This window comes from Zingiber officinale, chromosome 9B (genome assembly GCF_018446385.1).
Source record: "Zingiber officinale cultivar Zhangliang chromosome 9B, Zo_v1.1, whole genome shotgun sequence".
NCBI lineage: Eukaryota > Viridiplantae > Streptophyta > Magnoliopsida > Zingiberales > Zingiberaceae > Zingiber > Zingiber officinale.
In genome coordinates this window covers 85863239-85880310 of record NC_056003.1, presented here as the reverse complement: position 1 = coordinate 85880310, position 17072 = coordinate 85863239, and the positions used below count along the sequence as shown (strand labels likewise).

General features: G+C 42.9%; 1 long non-coding RNA gene across 1 annotated transcript; it reads right to left on the bottom strand.

Moving 5' to 3' along the window:
* Window positions 1-6085: 6085 nt before the first annotated feature.
* Window positions 6086-6762, bottom strand: LOC122025789. The gene is made up of 3 exons (XR_006123829.1): window positions 6703-6762; window positions 6356-6551; window positions 6086-6141 (listed from the first exon to the last, which is right to left on the bottom strand). It is a non-coding gene; the product is annotated as an uncharacterized LOC122025789 (long non-coding RNA).
* Window positions 6763-17072: the final 10310 nt, after the last annotated feature.

Here is a 17072-nt window from a genome sequence, read left to right as displayed (position 1 = left end):
GTGTTGAGGGGGAGTGTTAAATATCAACTCCAACCCAAATAAAGGATAAAACTTATCCAATAAAAGATAAGAGTTATAGATAAGATTTGCTATTTAATTATTTGTTTTTCTAATAGATAAAGATGACGACTTGGTAAAAGATAAAATTAAATGTGTGGTTAAGAGTATTTTTCTCATTTCATGGATAAGAATTAGAATTTCAATGGTTAGGATTTAATTTAATTGAACGGTCCAGATTGTATGAAGAGTACTATAAATACTCTACCTTGTATTTAGTTTCATTCATCAATCAAGTATCAATTTGTGAGTCAAAGTTTTTTTGTTTTTCTTCTTTGTCTTAGAATTGTGAGTGATCCACAAAAAAGGTGTTGTAGTGTTGTTATTGTTAGTGTAAGACAAGTAATTTATTTACTTGTTTGTTGGTCCAATTTTCAACATTCTTTTCCTGCCCTGAGCTAGAGCCCATTTCGTTTGCTCCTTCCTGTGGTTGCATCACTGAACTCATGCCACACTCCAATTCTACAACATCCCCATCTATTGTTCTTTGCCTATCCATGTGATAGGCAACAGCAAACCAATGAAAGCAAAAATAGAACCTTCCTCTCCTTTTGATGGTCAAAATACAAAGCAGCTCCGCATCTGTGCGGAATGTTAGAAACTGCACAGATGCCTTATCAACATCTAGATCTCGTGCATGAAGAGATCTTTTGAGAATCACATTGCCCACTGATACGGTGTGTAAAGGAGAGGCCCGATAAGGTCAGGCAGTCAGTGGTCACGAGGATGTGACAGTCAATAGTCAAAAGGACGTGACAGTAACAGTCAAGGGAAGATGGGAGTCAGGCCGCCTTGCATCACCAGCTGCATAATTCTTAGTCGGTCACAGGCATGGCAGACCCCCGAGTCTAAGCCCTAAGATGAGGTTTGGACTAGTTCTTGGCCTGTCCCCGACTGATCGAATCTTTCCACTTCAGGCTTTATATATAGCCCTGGTATTTTTACTAACCCCCGATCGGCTCTTTAGCAGCCAAATCATGAAGGCTGTGTCCCTCGCCACAGTCTCAGATAAGCCCCGGCCGGTTCGCCACAGCTCATCCTCTTCATCAAGGCTCAATCCTTGTAGCATATTTGAGTAGTCACCCCGAGCTGTCTGCAGTTGAACCTATGCAGGACAGACAATGCTAAGAGACAACAGTGTCAGAGAATTATAATCTCATGTCAGAGAATAACTGCCATAAGTCAAGAAATATTCTAGTGGTCTGCCACACACTGAAGGTGAAATCTTCCTCCGGTCAATGGGAGGTCGCCAGACGTCCTCCCTCCCGTGACATACCTTGACACCTTACATTCTTTGACAGCGATCAGGCTCAAAAGGCAGGCAGAGTCATAAAAAAAGGGAGGTTCTCTTCATTGGCCAGGTACACGCACACATCTTCAACAGTTCTTTGTTCCTTCTTTCGTACACTATTCCTAGGGAAAAAAGACCTGATTTGAGTGTCGGAGGACTTGTGCTGGGGATTTTTTCCCTGGTTTCTAGTCTCTAACGCTCCGTGTGCTTGTTTGAGTATGTGCAAGGCCCAAGTATCACCAATTTCGTTACTGCCGACCTTTGGTACTACGTGGGGGTTCACTTTTCCGATGCACATACATAGGGTGCATCAAAGTTACCTTTCTGTCAATACCGACGCCACCTTCGCCCGCTCCGTCTGACTCAGATTTTGGACAGAATCAATTTGACGTTGTCTGTGGGAATCTTCTCTACCTGTTCTAGAACTTGAAGATGGAGGACACCGGTAAGATCAACGTAACCATGATAGCGGGAGAGTGCGAGCTGTTCAAGAAAGCTAAGAGACGAGCAGCCTTCGAGAGGCATACTGCAGATTCACAGCCACCGAAGAGATCAGTGGCCTCGAAGGACTAGACCCACGCTTCTAACAAAGGGTCTAAGAGGAAACAGGCAGAAGACTTCTCCCGAGCTTTATATCACGACCCTGGCTAGGATCACAGCAACAAGAAGGAATAGAACCAAGCCTCCAGGCCAAAAGTTCCCTGTCGAGAGATTCGAAAAAGGGGAAGACCATAGTCCTTCGGGAGGAGCCCAAGGAGGTACCCGAGGAACTACAGGTATGCTTCTCTCCAAGGGTGTTTGAGGAAAAGCAACCGAAGGGGTATAAGCCCCCAACTATTGGGGAGTACGAAGGTAGTAAAGACCTAAAGGATCACCTCCATAAGTTTCAAAACGCTGCGCTGCTTTATCAATATAGCGACACCATTAAGTGTTGAGTGTTCTTAAACACCCTATTAGGCTCGACACAAAGGTGGTTCGACAGATTGCCTATCGGATCCATCACTTGCTTTTGGGATTTCAAGAACGTCTTTCTACACCACTTTACCAGCAGCAAGAGGTACCAAAAGACGAATCATTGCCTATTTACTCTCAAACAGGGGTCCATGGAACCCCTAAGGGCATACATAAAATGCTTTAACCAAGTAGCTCTAGATATCCCATTCGCTACCTCTGATATCCTGATGAGCGCCTTCTCCTAAGGCCTGGTTGAGAGGGACTTCTTCTGAGCCCTCATTCGAGAGTTCGTGAAGAATTTCGATGAGATGCTTGGAAAGGCCGCAAGCTACATCAATGTCGAGGAAGCCCAAGCTGCTCGGAGGAAAGAAGCCAAAGCGCTTGCTCCTATCAACAAGGTGGAAAGAAGACCGTCCCAACCTCCCAGTCGACCCTTTACCCGTACTAGGGATGCTCGACTTGGTTTTCCACCCATCCAGGAAACTAGAGAGGCACAATGAGTCGAGGCTATATAAGCTCCTAAACCCGGCTAGTGGGGGCCCCGTTATTGCACCTATCATAGGTCTCACACCCATTACACAAGAGATTGCATCCAGTTCTCCCGAGATTCTCAGCGGGCGATCAAACTTGGCCTGCCTCCACCCAAGATCGCGCCCAAACACCAAAGGCTGTTGGACAATCTGCCTACTACCGTAGGGAAATCAAGTAAACCCCTGTCCGAGAAGGGAGGTCAGGGAAGCTAGTAGGCAAGACGGGGCAAAGAGCCACTAGAATCCCCTGAGAAAGAGAATAGGGGAAATATTGTCATTTGGGAGATCGACATGATCTCTGAAGGACCACGGATGGGGATTCCTCTAAAGCCAGGAAGTCCTATGAACGTCGCTTAGAGATACATGCGGTATGTTGCAGCCAGGAACAAGCTGTCGGGCCCTTGATCAGTTTTGGGCCACAAGAGCAGGAGGGAGTAGAGCTCCCTCACGATGATGCACTTATCATCAAAGTCATTATCGCCAACAGTCGCATGTCCAAAGTTTTCGTCGACACCGGAAGCTCTGTCAACGCGCTATTCAAAAGTGCGTTTGATGGCATGCAAATTGATGCCACTGAACTTCAACCTGTAGCCACTTCTTTGTATGGGTTCACAGGTAATGATGTACGACTAATGGGTTAAATTAAACTAGCTATATCTTTGGGTAGTGAACCATTGGTGAGGACTCAGAGGAGCACCTTCATCGTGGTGGATTCCTTGTCCTCTTACAACGTCATCTTAGGGAGACCGCCCTATATGAATTTCGAGCGACAGTCTCCACCTTTCATCAGAAGATAAAATTCTCGATGGCAGACCAGGTCGGGGAAGTTAGAGGCGAACAACTGGTCTCGTGCAAGTGTTATATAGACATGGTCAGGGTCGAGGCTCGCAAGGCTTAGAAAACACAAGATGGAGGAGTCCACGCTATTTAAGAGGAGCCTTTGCCTATGGCGGAAGAACCCATTCCCTGGGAGGAGATTCAACTTCATCTTGACCGGTCTAAAAGCATCACTCGTATATCGAGTGACCTACCGCTAGAAATCAAGTCAGACCTAGTCGAATGTCTGGTGCGCAATAGGGACGTCTTCACCTGGCCCCCCAATGAGCTGTCGGGAGTCAGGCTCGAGGTAGCTAAGCACAAGCTTCATCTCTTGCCCGATTCCCGACCGATCAAGAAGAAGAAGAGAAATTTCTCGACTGAGCAAAATAAGATCATCCGAGCTAAAGTAGACCGGCTCTTAAAAGTAGGGCATGTTAAAGAGGTACAATTCTCGCCCTAACTTTCTAAGGTAGTCCTAGTGTCCAAGCCCAACAACAAGTGGAGGCTCTGTATCGACTTTCAGGACATCAACTGGGCTAGTCCCAAAGATTGTTACCCCCTACCGAGGATCAATTAGATGGTGGACTCAACCTCAAGCTGCGAAAGGATTTGCATGCTCGATTCTTACTAGGGATACCACCAAATCCCTCTCAATCGTGAAGACCAGGAGAAAGTTAGCTTCATCATGGCAGACGATATTTTTGTTATACAGTTATGCCATTTGGGTTACGAAATATAGGTGCTACTTACCAAAGGATGATGGACAAGATCTTTCGAGAACAAATAGGGCAGAACATGGAGGTATATGTGGACGACATCCTTATCAAGTCCACCATGATGATAAACCTGATTTTCGATGTGGAGGAGACCTGCGGCACACTGAGGCAGTCGGGCTAATGCTAAATCCCCTGAAATGCCTGTTTGGAGCTCGAGGAGGGAAGTTCCTGGGATATTTTGTCACCGATAGGGGAATCGAAGCGAACCCATAGAAGGTCCAAGTGCTTCGAGACATGCAGGCTCCTCGAAATCTAAAGGAAGCCCAGAAGCTAGTGGATTGAATCACTACACTCTCCATATTTATATCCCAGTCTGCAGACTAAGCGCTCCCCTTCTTTAAAGTACTTTAGAAAGCTGTAAAGTTCTAGTGGGTCGAAGAGTGTAACAAAGCTTTTAAGGAACTGAAGCAACACTTGGAGACCCTACCCTCATTATTCAAGCCTATCGTGGGAGAGCCACTTTGGGTGTATTTGTCAGCTACCTCTGAGGTCATGGGGCAGTTTTGGTGAAAGAGCAGGATAATGCACAATGACCAGTGTACTTCTTCAGTCATCCATTAAAAGGGGCTAGTCCCGGTACACGACCATCGAGAAGTTAGTCTACGGATTGGTCCTCATGGCTTACCACCTAATGTCTTATTTTTTGGCACATCTAATTACTATGTTGACTAATAGCACCATGGGGAAAGTTCTTACCAACACGCACTACAACAAAAACCCTCATAGACATCGGATTTCCACCGGTGTTTATTACATTTTCGACCGATGTCTATGAAGGCGATGCAAAAGGTCTGCTATTTTAGACATTGGGTTAAAACCGGTGTAGTATCACTTAACGACACCGGTGTTCGAATCGGTTATTAACCGGTGTAGTATCACTTAACGACACCGTTTCATCAACGGTGTAAAACCGATGTAATATTATATGCTAATAACACCAGTTTTGGCAGCGGTATACGACCGATGTAATATTAGTTAATGACACCGGTTTTGCAGCGGTGGAAAACCGATGTAATATCAGTATTTTTTAACAACACAAATTTGATTTCCGAAACAGTGAAAAACTGATAGTAACCAAAAAAATACACAAATATGCACAAATTACACAAATATTCTTCATTCAACAGTATCCATAAAATAGACAAATATTCACAAATTACATAAATATTCTTCTTATAACAATATCCATAAAATACACAAACATTCTTTTTACATCAAAAGCTAATAGATATCAGAATCAAGGTAGAACATTCTTTTAACAACACATCAAGGTAGAACATCGTAAGTCAAAAATCAAGCTGAGGCTACATTAAATTATGAGAATCAGAATCTGTTCAACTTGCTATACTGCTCCATTCTTCTTGCGCCTTTCATTTCCCTAATCTCACCGCTTTTCACCTTCAAATGCCGAGTTTTCTGAGTTAAAACATCCACTGTTCTAATCTGTCAAACAAAAGTATCATTTGGTCTACTTAACTACAGCAAAGAACAAAAATAGAAGAATTATACATGTTGCAAAAGTCCTAGAATATCACCATCAGAAAGAAATTGACATGGGACAACATACACAATTTACATTCCATGCAAATGCATGCATCATCCAAAGTTTTCAAAAATCAAATACCTTTCCTACTCAAATGTAATCTAGCATACATTCAGCCCACTCGAACCGCACTTCATCAATTTCAACTCTGGAGTACTTGAGATTTGTAAACTGTAAAAACACATAAATAATATATTAGTAAATCCAGACAAAAAATCATAGTTGAAAAAGCAGTAAGAGCACCAGGTAACAAGATGAGTAATTGGAATGCTTAAAAAGAGAAACGTTCATCAATTATCTCAACCATAAATAAATAGAAAGAAGAATCATAGATGTAAGATACTGATATAGTCCAACACCAGCACAAATTCAAAGAAGAAATTACCTATCTTTGTAAGCTGAAGCCAAATTTGCATGGGCTTCAGGCATAGTTGGTCTGATATTCACAGCACGTATATAATCCTAAATTGCTTCAGTAACTCTACCAATCTCCTTAAATGTGTTCCCTCTATTGACAAGACCATCAGCAACAGTCTGCGAAGAACTTCATTGTAACAGGCTATCGCTTCTGCATAAGTTCCCTAGTGTAATACAAGAGAACTATCAATTTCCAACTAGGGGCAAAGACATCAAAGAAGAAGATAGACAAATTATATGACTTTCTTCCATTAAATGAGGCAATATGCAGTAACTCTCAAACTAGCGATGAAAAAGGCAGATATAGTACTCTACCTGTTGCTTGTATATAATAGCCAAGTTGTTGAAGGGCACAGATATCCCTGTTGTAACTGCTAAAGTTGCCTTATAGAATGATGCAGCAACACTCATCATGTTGCTGCATGAAGAGAAGTTTCATTAAGGAACAAAAATAAACTATCCGCACAGTTGTCATCAAACATTTCTAAAGCTTACCAATCCATGTATATGTTGCCAAGGCTTGACAATGCTTGTGGATGGTTAGGTTGTAAAGCAAGGCATGACTTGGGAAAAATTATTAAAATGAAGTTATTCAACAAGGAAAAAAAACTTAAGAGAATAAAAATATCCAAATTAAAAAGTCACCCTATAGAAGTTGATAGCCTCTTCCACATGTCCAGCGTCTTTGAGAGCTTTCCCCTTTTAATGTGCAAGAAAGTCGATCATTAACTAACCTGGCTCACCATCAAGAAGGATACCACATTTTGACATATTAGACCATTATCAACTTACCAGATTATTGTAAGCTTCAATAAAGGTAGAATCACAGTTGATAGCTTGCTTGTAATGCAGAATTGCCATGTCAAGTTGACTTTGTTCATAATAGATGCCAGCAAGGTTTCCTGCGTCCAAATATCCCTAATGCATAGTTGACATAATAAACTCTCTTCAGAGCATAGTTTGCAGCAAAGTTATCCACAAAATCAAAAAGAGATTAACAGTCCAGTGGAAAAATAGGAGTTATTGAATCACATAGCATATTCCAGTGAAAGTATTCTGCAACAACAATGTTACGAAGAACCTGAAATAAATAGAAAATGATTAAGAGTTCACACAAACAAGAACTACACATAGTAAATAAAATTCTCTTCTTTTGTATGCAAGTCAACAACAAATCATCATGTATATACTTTAAAAATGAGTAAGATATTAGTTAAAATAGAAATAATTAGAGGAAAAGATAGACATGTTTTATATAGCAGCCAATTAATACATTTTGACATGGAGAAACAACATCAAACCCTTAGTTGCAACTATTAAGGAACAAAAGAACAATGCAAGTATGAAATCTAATCATAATTAATGAAAGACATCCTATCTATCCATTAATAGTGATTTCATAGTGCATTGTCACTCTACGCTACGATTTCACCATTAATGAATTAAACTACGGAATGAAATAGAAAAACATTAAATGAACCTAACCTAGTAAATGAAAGACAGTACAGGTAAGGAAACCTAGTCTAACTTAAACTATGATTGCAAGAAAATTAAAGACAATAAAAAGTAAGCAACTAAAGAAATTAAGCACAGAACATAATCTAACCTTATCTAATTGCAAGTAAATGAAGACATAACATAAGAGAACCATGCATCATTCAATTAACAAAGCATTGCAAGAATCAAAACTAAGAAAATACAAAACTAGAATGACAAAGATGGTTGGGGCATTTCAACAAACACTTGATGAGCATTCAGTAAACTAAGCAAAGTACGTGCAAATTTAAAACAGGGAAGAACAGCTTAGAACAAGCATGCATCAACCAACTAAAAGAAACGTCAATTACATCACATCTTCAACCATGCAAACCACAGTATCAATAATAGGAGAATAAACTTGCTGTTCGGACTTGGTGGAATGAAGAGGCTGCTGTTCGGGATCTGATGAAGGCGGAGCTGTGAGGTTCTGCCCAGGTCTGTTGGAGAAGAGCTGCTGTTGGGAAAAGGGCAGGGATGGCCGGAAGGTGAAGAATCTCACCGGAGAACCCCTCCGGTGAGGTGGATGATCGGAGCCGAAGCTTGCCGCCTGGAATGGCTTGCCGTCGTTGCTGCCCTAGCTCGCACGCCACTGGAAATCCCGAAGAGGAAGTGTGGCTGTGGATAAGAGATGACCGCGGTAATGAATCAGGAGAAGTGGCCGCCGGCTGAATTTCTAAGCTACTAATAATGAGGCAAAATATGAAGCGCTACTGGTTAGACTGCAAGCAACTTGGCATGTAGGGGCCACACGGGTAATCATTCACTCAGATTCCCAGTCGGTGGTTTAGTAAGTGGCTGGCAACTTTGAGGTCAATAACAAGAAGCTACAACTTTATAGAGAAGCGTATGAATAAATAAAGGAAGGCTTCATGGAGCTCACAGTAACTAAAATACTCTGGGCAGACAATCAAAGGGTAGACGAATTAGCTAGGATGGCCAGCTCGTTGACTACTTAGGTCCTGGATAAGTCAATAGCCCAAAGTTTCCTAATAGCTCAGATTGACTTACAAAATGACTTGGAAGAGCCAATCGATTGGAGAGCCTCGATGATCCTGTATCTTCAGCGAGGTGTCCTGCCGACCGATGTTGAAGCAGTAAGATTGATTAAGAAGAGAGCTCATGCTTATACACTAATTGGGGATTAGTTGTATAAGCGGGCATTCTCTCACCCATTACTCAAGTGCCTAGGCCCGGACGAGGTGGAATATACCCTGTAAGAAATTCACCAAGGAGGTTGTGGCAATCATGTGGGAGGAAGGATGCTAGCTCGCAAAGTATTGTTGGCCAGATATTTTTGACCCACTCTGCATAGAGATGCCCAGCAGTTGGTGGCCACTTGTCGCTCTTGCCAGAAGCATCAGAACCTGTCCCATTGATCGACCGAGATTTTGAAGACCTTAGTAGTCTCTTGTCCCTTTAATCAATGGGACATGGACATCGTGGGGTCGTTCCCCCTGTCCCTAGCTTAAAAGTGTTTCCTGCTCATAGCAATAGACTACTTTTCCAAGTGGGTGGAGGTGGAAGCCCTAGCCAGGATTATGGAGAGAGCTGTTATCCAATTCCTGTGGACAAATATCCTATGCCAATTTGAAATCCCACACAAAATGGTCTCAGATAACAGACGATAGTTCCAAGGACGCAAGATTCAAGAATAGTGTCAAGGGTTTGGTATAATCCAGGCCTTCACTTCCATGTCGTACCCTCAAAGCAATGGACAGACCAAGGTCATTAATAGAGAGATAGTCAGGGGGCTCAAGGTCAAGCTGGACCACATGAGCGATGATTGGGTTGAAGAGATCCCCAACATCCTTTGAGCATACCGAATGACTACACGAGAAAGCATGGGACTCACTCCATTTTACCTTGTCTATGATAGTGAAGAAGTTGTACCGGTCGAGGTTGGGGTCGCATCTTCCCATCGATTACTATAAGACTCTGTTAATACCGAGTGATAGCTTTTAGAGCTAGATCTTATCAGTGAGATTAGAAAAAGAATGACCTCTTGGTTCACCGCGTATAGACAATGAATGCGGTAAAACTACGATAGGAGAGTGATCCCCCGCTTCTTTGGAGAAGGGGACTTGGTATGGAAAAGGATAAAGCCGATAGGGGAGGTAACTAAGCTTGCACCTCAGTAGGACGGTCTATATAAGATCATTAAAAAGCTCACGTGCGGTGCATATTGTTAGAGCAATCCCAATGGTCCGTGCGACCATGCGTTTTAGTGTTTGGGCAAAGGGTTTAAGTTAGATTCACCCTTGTATTTGATATGTGTATTTGAGTTGTGCAGGTTTGCAAGATATACATATGACTCAGGTTGATGGCTTCAGGTCTGGTGAAAGAAGGAACATCCAAGGGACCGTGGAAAGGTAGCAAGAACAAGGGCCAAGGGAAGCGAGTTCGAGGCATACGAAAAGGATGACATTGGGGATGAGTCGTGGGCTTGGATGCATCCGAGGGGCGAGAGCTAAAGGAAGTATGCTTGAAGGCAAGAGGTCAAGGTTGCAAAGAAGCGTCAAGTGAGTCGTAAGGGTGAGGGTCTGAGTGCTGAGAGACTGTACTCGGGGTACCAGTCGATTGATGGAAATGGCAGTCGATTGGTACAATCGACTGGGAGCGAACAGAATACTTCTATTCATTTAACCAGTGTGGAGCAGTCGATTGGTACTTTCACCAGTTGACTGGTATCGAGCCGTTGGGTTGTAAGGGTCGAATCTCCATAGAGGACAACTGACTGACACTTTCACCAGTCGACTGGTAGGCGGGGTTTTGCAACCCGTGACCTATATAACCAAGCTTGGTTAAGGTTGACGAAATAAAGATGGTTAACCCCTATTAGTAGTCTACCTTGAAGCTGTGATTGGTGTGCGGTGTATTGATGAAGGTTGTGCGAGGTTTACTCCACCGAGAAGGAGTTCGTGCTAGTCGGAGTTCCGAGGATTGATCCACTGAAGGATCACAAGGATCATCTATCTTACGGACAACCATGGAGTAGGAGCAAGTTATCTCCGAACCACGTAAATGGACGTGCTAGCGGTTTGCTTGTATTTACCTTTCTTGTTTATATTTCTTTGTATTTCCGCTGTGCAAGCTAACCATTGTAGGAAGCTATCGAATTGGGGGCACCGTCTATCCAACTCCTCTTCTAGCTGGCCATACAAAAGATCCCCTACAAGTGGTATCAGAGTGAGGACACTCTCCATTAGACTAATCGCCAAGGAAGTAAAAGATGACCGACTTGATAGCACCTCCAAAGTTTGAAGGAGGAAGCCTAGGGACATCACATTTTGGATGATGAAGATGGAGGTCTTTTTCAACACGGATTGAGATACCATGATGGTGATCAAGGAGCCGTTCGAAGTCCTAAAAGATAAGTAAGGGAAGAGACTCTGACCACGATATTGGATGGAAGAGCAAACCTCATGATTAGATGTAAACTCAAAGGTAATATCAATTTTGGTAGATATTTTACCTTCTAACGTGATAAGTCGTGTAGGTGAATACAAGAATACCCACGAGTTGTGGAGCAAGGTAAAGATGGTTTTAGGTGAAGAACTCATGCCTACACACGAAGAGGAGAAATCCAAAGAAAGGAATGAAGTGGCTCAAATGGAGGAGGAGCAACCAGAAGATGACGTGTGTTCAACTTCCGAGGAGGAGAAGGATGAAGAAATGCCATCTGCAAGTGTGGATGAGGAAACATTCTCAAAGGTTGAAGAAGAAGCCAAGATGGATAAAAAAAGAGGTCTTGGAATTAGTCAACCTAGTGAGCATCTCCACCGAAGACAAGTCAAAGGATCACATTGTGTGCTTCAGTTGCAATAAAAAGGGGCATTACAAGAGTAGATCCCCCTTGCTCAAGAAGGTGACTCCTAAACCCATTCAAGTTGATTTGAATACTAACAAGGGTTGTAGGAATGAAGAAGCCCAAAGGAGGAGAATGTGCATCTTATGCTTCACGTGTGGGGAGAAGGGCTACTACCACACTAAATGCTCCAAGAAGGGAGAGATCAAGAAGCTAGCGCAATTGAAGAAATGAGAGAAGAAGAGAAGCAAAAGTCAAGGGGGAGCTTCAAGGGTAAGGGAGGTATACCCTAACTTGAATTACAATTATAATTCTTATACTCCCATGCATTCTAAGAATAATTTCCATTATTTATCCATGCAAAATTTTAGATTTAAATATCATGATAAGAATAGGGTTAATGTAGATCAAAACCCTAGAAAATTTATGCATGATAAACCTAGACATGTTAGATTCTCATTACCTAAGGAAAAGAAGATAATGGAGAACCTAGGAAAAAATCCCAAGAAGGGGAGACACATGCCTAGAAAAATGGGTAGTTCTAGGAATGTCCATGGTGGACATGTTGACTCTAAGTTTAGGAACCTAGAAAGGGAGAATTGAGCTTTAAAGGCAAAGTTTGATTGTTTGGAAAAAAACACTAGATAGAGTCAATGTTGGATCTAAGGGTTTAGGTATGGTGTTGGGTAGCCAAAGACCCAACAATGATAGATCGGGTTTGGGATACCGGTCTAATGTCTTCAATACTAAGGAAAATTCTTATACTAGGGTCGTATATGACTATAGTAAGGAGAAACCAATAAATGGCAAAGGAAATTCATTTAATGGTAAGAAGAAATTAACCAAGGACAAGGTGCCCAAGGTTAAAAAGGTTAGGTTTGTAGACCAAGTGTCACCAGAGGTGCACCGATGTGGCCCAGCAATTGTGGATGAGTCACCTAGGGAGGTGGCTAAGGATAAGAGCTCTAGAGGGAGGTCAAAGAGTCAATTTGAGACCCATGACCAATGGATCTCAAGTGGATTTTACTTGGGAGTCTAGAGGAGCCATGGAGTGTGCCAAATGATTTGGAAACGGACTTGAGTCTCAAACCTAGGGAATTGGCATATTACATGATAATTGGTTTTGGATGTATAGATGTCATATAAACCAATGCTAGGGATGCATTATGGTTTAGTATGTGCAAATACATTAAGAGGAAGTCAAAACTAGGGCTTTAGATCAAGGTTCAATTGAACCATTTAGCTAGTTTTGGGTTTTGTGTCAACCTTGGGATTGGTGATAGATATATTTTTAGATGTATTTTTTCCAAGTAGACATGAGTAAAACAGATCTCTCTACAAAATTTGGAGATTTTTGGATGGATGTGAAATTTTTTATGTATTATTGAAATTAGGTTCAGAATGTTGTTTGGGCTGAAAACAAGGTGCCAGTCGACTGGAATAGTTACCAATTGACTGGTAACAGTGTTTATCGAACACAGAATAGTTTTGTGGGTTTGTTTTGATAAGGGTAGTTGACTGGTGATTCTGGCAGTCAACTGATACCAGTCTGAAATTATTTTCAACACTATATTTTGACCGGGTAAGCTCGTATAGATGTATAAGATCCTAGGGGGATAAATGCATGAGTTTAGGGTTAGTTTTGATGATCAAGTTTTTGATAATTGGTATATTGTTGGGGCTTTTTGATATTAGGCAAAGGGGGAGAAGTAAGGTTTATTTGGGAAAATCTTAAATGCCTTTGCATGAAATTCCTAGCTCAATAGGGAGCATAGGTGTAAGGGGAGCCTTGTGATAGGTTCTTAAATAGCCCTGTGGTAAAATTCTTAGCTCAATAAGGAGCATAGGTGTAGGGGGAGCTTTGGGATAGGTTCCAATGCATGTTTACATTTTTGTTTCAGCGGTGTAAGTCCAAGTGTGTAGTCTTGGCAACATAAGTCCATTCGGCGGTGTAAGTCCAAGTGTGTAGCCTTGGCAACATAAGTCCATTCGGCGGTGTAAGTTTAAGTGTGTAGCCTTGACAACGTAAGTCCATTTGGCAGTATAAGTCTAAGTGTGTATCTTTGGCAACGTAAGTCTATTATTTTTAGCATATTATTTTGCTATTATGTTTTCCCTAACTTAAACGTATTACCAAACATCAAAAGGGAGGAGATTATTGGAGCAATTTTAATGGTCCGTACGACCATGTGTTTTGGTGTTTGGGCAAAGAGTTTAAGTTAGGTTCTCCCTTATATTTGATATATGCATTTGAGTTGTGCAGGTTTGCAGGATACACATATGACTCAGGTTGATGGCTTCGGGTTCTGTGAAGGATGGAGCATCCGAGGGACTGTGGACAAGGTAGCAAGGACAAGGGCCGAGGGAAGCGACTTTGAGGCATACGCGAAGGATGACATTGGGGACGAGCTGCGGGCTTGGATGCATCCGAGGGACGAGAGCCAAAGGAAGTAGGCTTGAAGGCAAGAGGTCAATGCTACAAAGAAGCATCAAGTGAGTTGTAAGGGTGAGGGTCCAAGTGCTGAGAGACTGTACTCGGGGTACCAATTGACTGATGGAAATGACAGTCGATTGGTACAGTCGACTGGGAGAGAACAGAATACTTCTGTTCGTTCAGCTAGTGTCGAGCAGTCGACTGGTACTTTCACCAGTTGACTGGTATTGAGCCATTGGGTTGTAACGGTCAAATCTCCACAGAAGATAGTCGACTGACACTTTCACCAGTTGACTTATAGGCGGGGTTTTCCAACCCGTGACTTATATAACCAAGTTTGGTTAAGGTTGACAAAATAAAGGTGGTTAACCCCTATTAGTAGTCTATCTTGAAGCTGTGATTGGTGTGTGGTGTATTGATGAAGGTTGTGCGAGGTTTACTCCACCGAGAAGGAGTTCGTGCTAGTTGGAGTTCCGGGGCTTGATCCACCAAAGGATCAAAAGGATTGTCTATCTTACGGATAACCATGGAGTAGGAGCAAGTTATCTCCAAACCACGTAAATGGACGTGCTAGAGGTTTGCTTGTACTTACCTTTCTTGTTTATATTTCTTTGTATTTCCGTTGTGTAAGCTAACCATTGTAGGAAGCTATCGATTGGGGGCACCGTCTATCCAACTCCCCTTCTAGCCGGCCATACAAAAGATCCCCTACACCTATTACCTGTAGGATGCTCAGGGTAGAAAGTTGGACCTTCCATGGAGTGCTAATTACCTTTAGCCTTACCGTGCCTGAATGTGTTATTCTTTGTATTGACATTTGTTTGAAAGAAAGATCTAAGGTCGGGGAGTAAGCACTACTGGAATATGCACAAGGTCAGGAGAACTTGGCCAGAATTATTCTTAAGCCTTCTAAAGAGTCTCGAAATCGAGGCGCTCTTGAAGTCCTCAATTCACAGGACCTGGTTGGGTCCTAATACTCTTCTCCTCATGCAAGCCGCAAGTAGAACTCCTCTAGACCTCGACTGACGGCTCGGGCCTAGTTAGGCAAGGATATAAAAATCTCATTCACAGTTAGCCCGTGCAACTCTTAGCATAACAAGTTTCACCCTACTCATGCTCACTCGACGACCCAAGCTAGAAAGCATTCTCATGATAGGACCTAGCCTATGGAAAAGTCACGAGGCATAAGCAGAAAGCAGGGAAATAGGAGCTAGAAATAAGCTTTTATAAACAGTAGAGGTAAATAAATAATAGACGTACTAGACAGATATTTATTTGAACTCCAAAAAAACATCATCGGACATTTCTTTAATGATTCGATTGTGGTCTAGGAAGTCCTCCGGAGGGTCAGACGACATATATCCTCCTTCTCTAAGTTGTCGGACCACGCCTACTGCACCATCAGCAAGCGATCGGACAAAGCGATCTCCTACTTGGAAACCAAACTCTGTAGAGAGTAGGTACTCTTCTTGACCTATCCGAATGTGATCGCTCTCCCCAGCCTTATAAGCTTCTAGGGCAATGACTGAATTGGATAGGGCAGAGCGGACTTGAGCTAGCTCCGTTTGTAAGGAACCTAGCTTGGTGGTCTGGGATTCTAAATCTTTTTGGTAGTTCATAAGGAGTATGTCTTTAGAATTAAGTTCATTAGCCCAATGACCCATCTTCTGCTTATGCATAAGCTTATTCAAAGCCACCACCTCCACCTTCGGTTGGCGTATTGTTGGAATGGAGTTGGAGGGATGGGATTCTAGGTCAGCAATGTGATCTTTCAAGATTTTATTATGCCGATACATGTCTATGGCCAGCAGGCTCAAACATAACCCCACGGTGAAGAATTAGCTGAAGAGAAGGTTAGTCAAGATCAGACGAGAAGAGCAATAAAAGAAGTTGAGGGCTTATCGTAGCAGCATCTTCAGAGAATACATCTGTTTAGGTGGGAAGTGTACTGGCATCTATTTGCTCCATAGACTCCATCCAAACATCTACTAGCAGCCCTCACAACACGACTGATCCAGCATGGAGAGGGGGGGAGCTCATGATACAACCCCTGTTGTGAAGCCACAGTGGCATGAAAGTGGAATAGCCTGGACCTGAAGGATCCCGGAGCAGTCCCACTGGAAGCAGGTTGAGTAAAAGTGGAAGGTTGGGGGGGATGAGAGCCTGGTCGGTGTAGCTGGTGGAGATTGCCTCTCCGGAGCATTTTCTTCCCTCTCGACTGGGGCTTTCGAGGACCCGACCGGGGCAGCTGGCAGAGATTGCCTCTCTGGAGAATTTCTTCCCTCTCGATTGGGGTTTTCCCTCGGTCAGGCTCCATTCGAATCCTCAAGGGAATAGTAGAGCCGCTTGAGGGTCCTGGCTGTAGAATGGGGGCTGAGGTAGGCCTGGGTATCTAGGCCATAGAGGATGCCCTAGTTGCAAAGGATGCCCCAGTGGGTCTGGACCTTTTTTGTGTGTAAGTGACTGCTCGTTGAAATCTGACACCTCTTCTAGATTCATGGAGTGATGAGTGAGAGGAGTAGGCGGAGTTCTCCGCATTGGATTAGAAGAAGAACCAACTGGCCGCGTCGCTTGAGGGGCGGAAGGACGAGAGGTCGAAGTAGCCACAACCGTCAAGGAAGCAGTCGGAGCGGGGGGTGAGCTACCTCGCTCACTCAGGATTATTCTACTAGGATCAATGTGGTCGGCAAGAGGGGGTGAATTGTCTGCATAATAATAACAAACAAACCTTTCTTGATTTTTTAAAATAATAATATACTTGTATAAATAGAATTAATAAACCAAAAAAAGAGACTACTGATTTTTTTACTTGGTTACAACTAGAAAGGTTGTTAATCCAAGACTCTGAAGCACTACTCAAATTCTCCTTTCGTCGTAGGCGGAGAAGCCTCTTACAAGCGTTGGAAG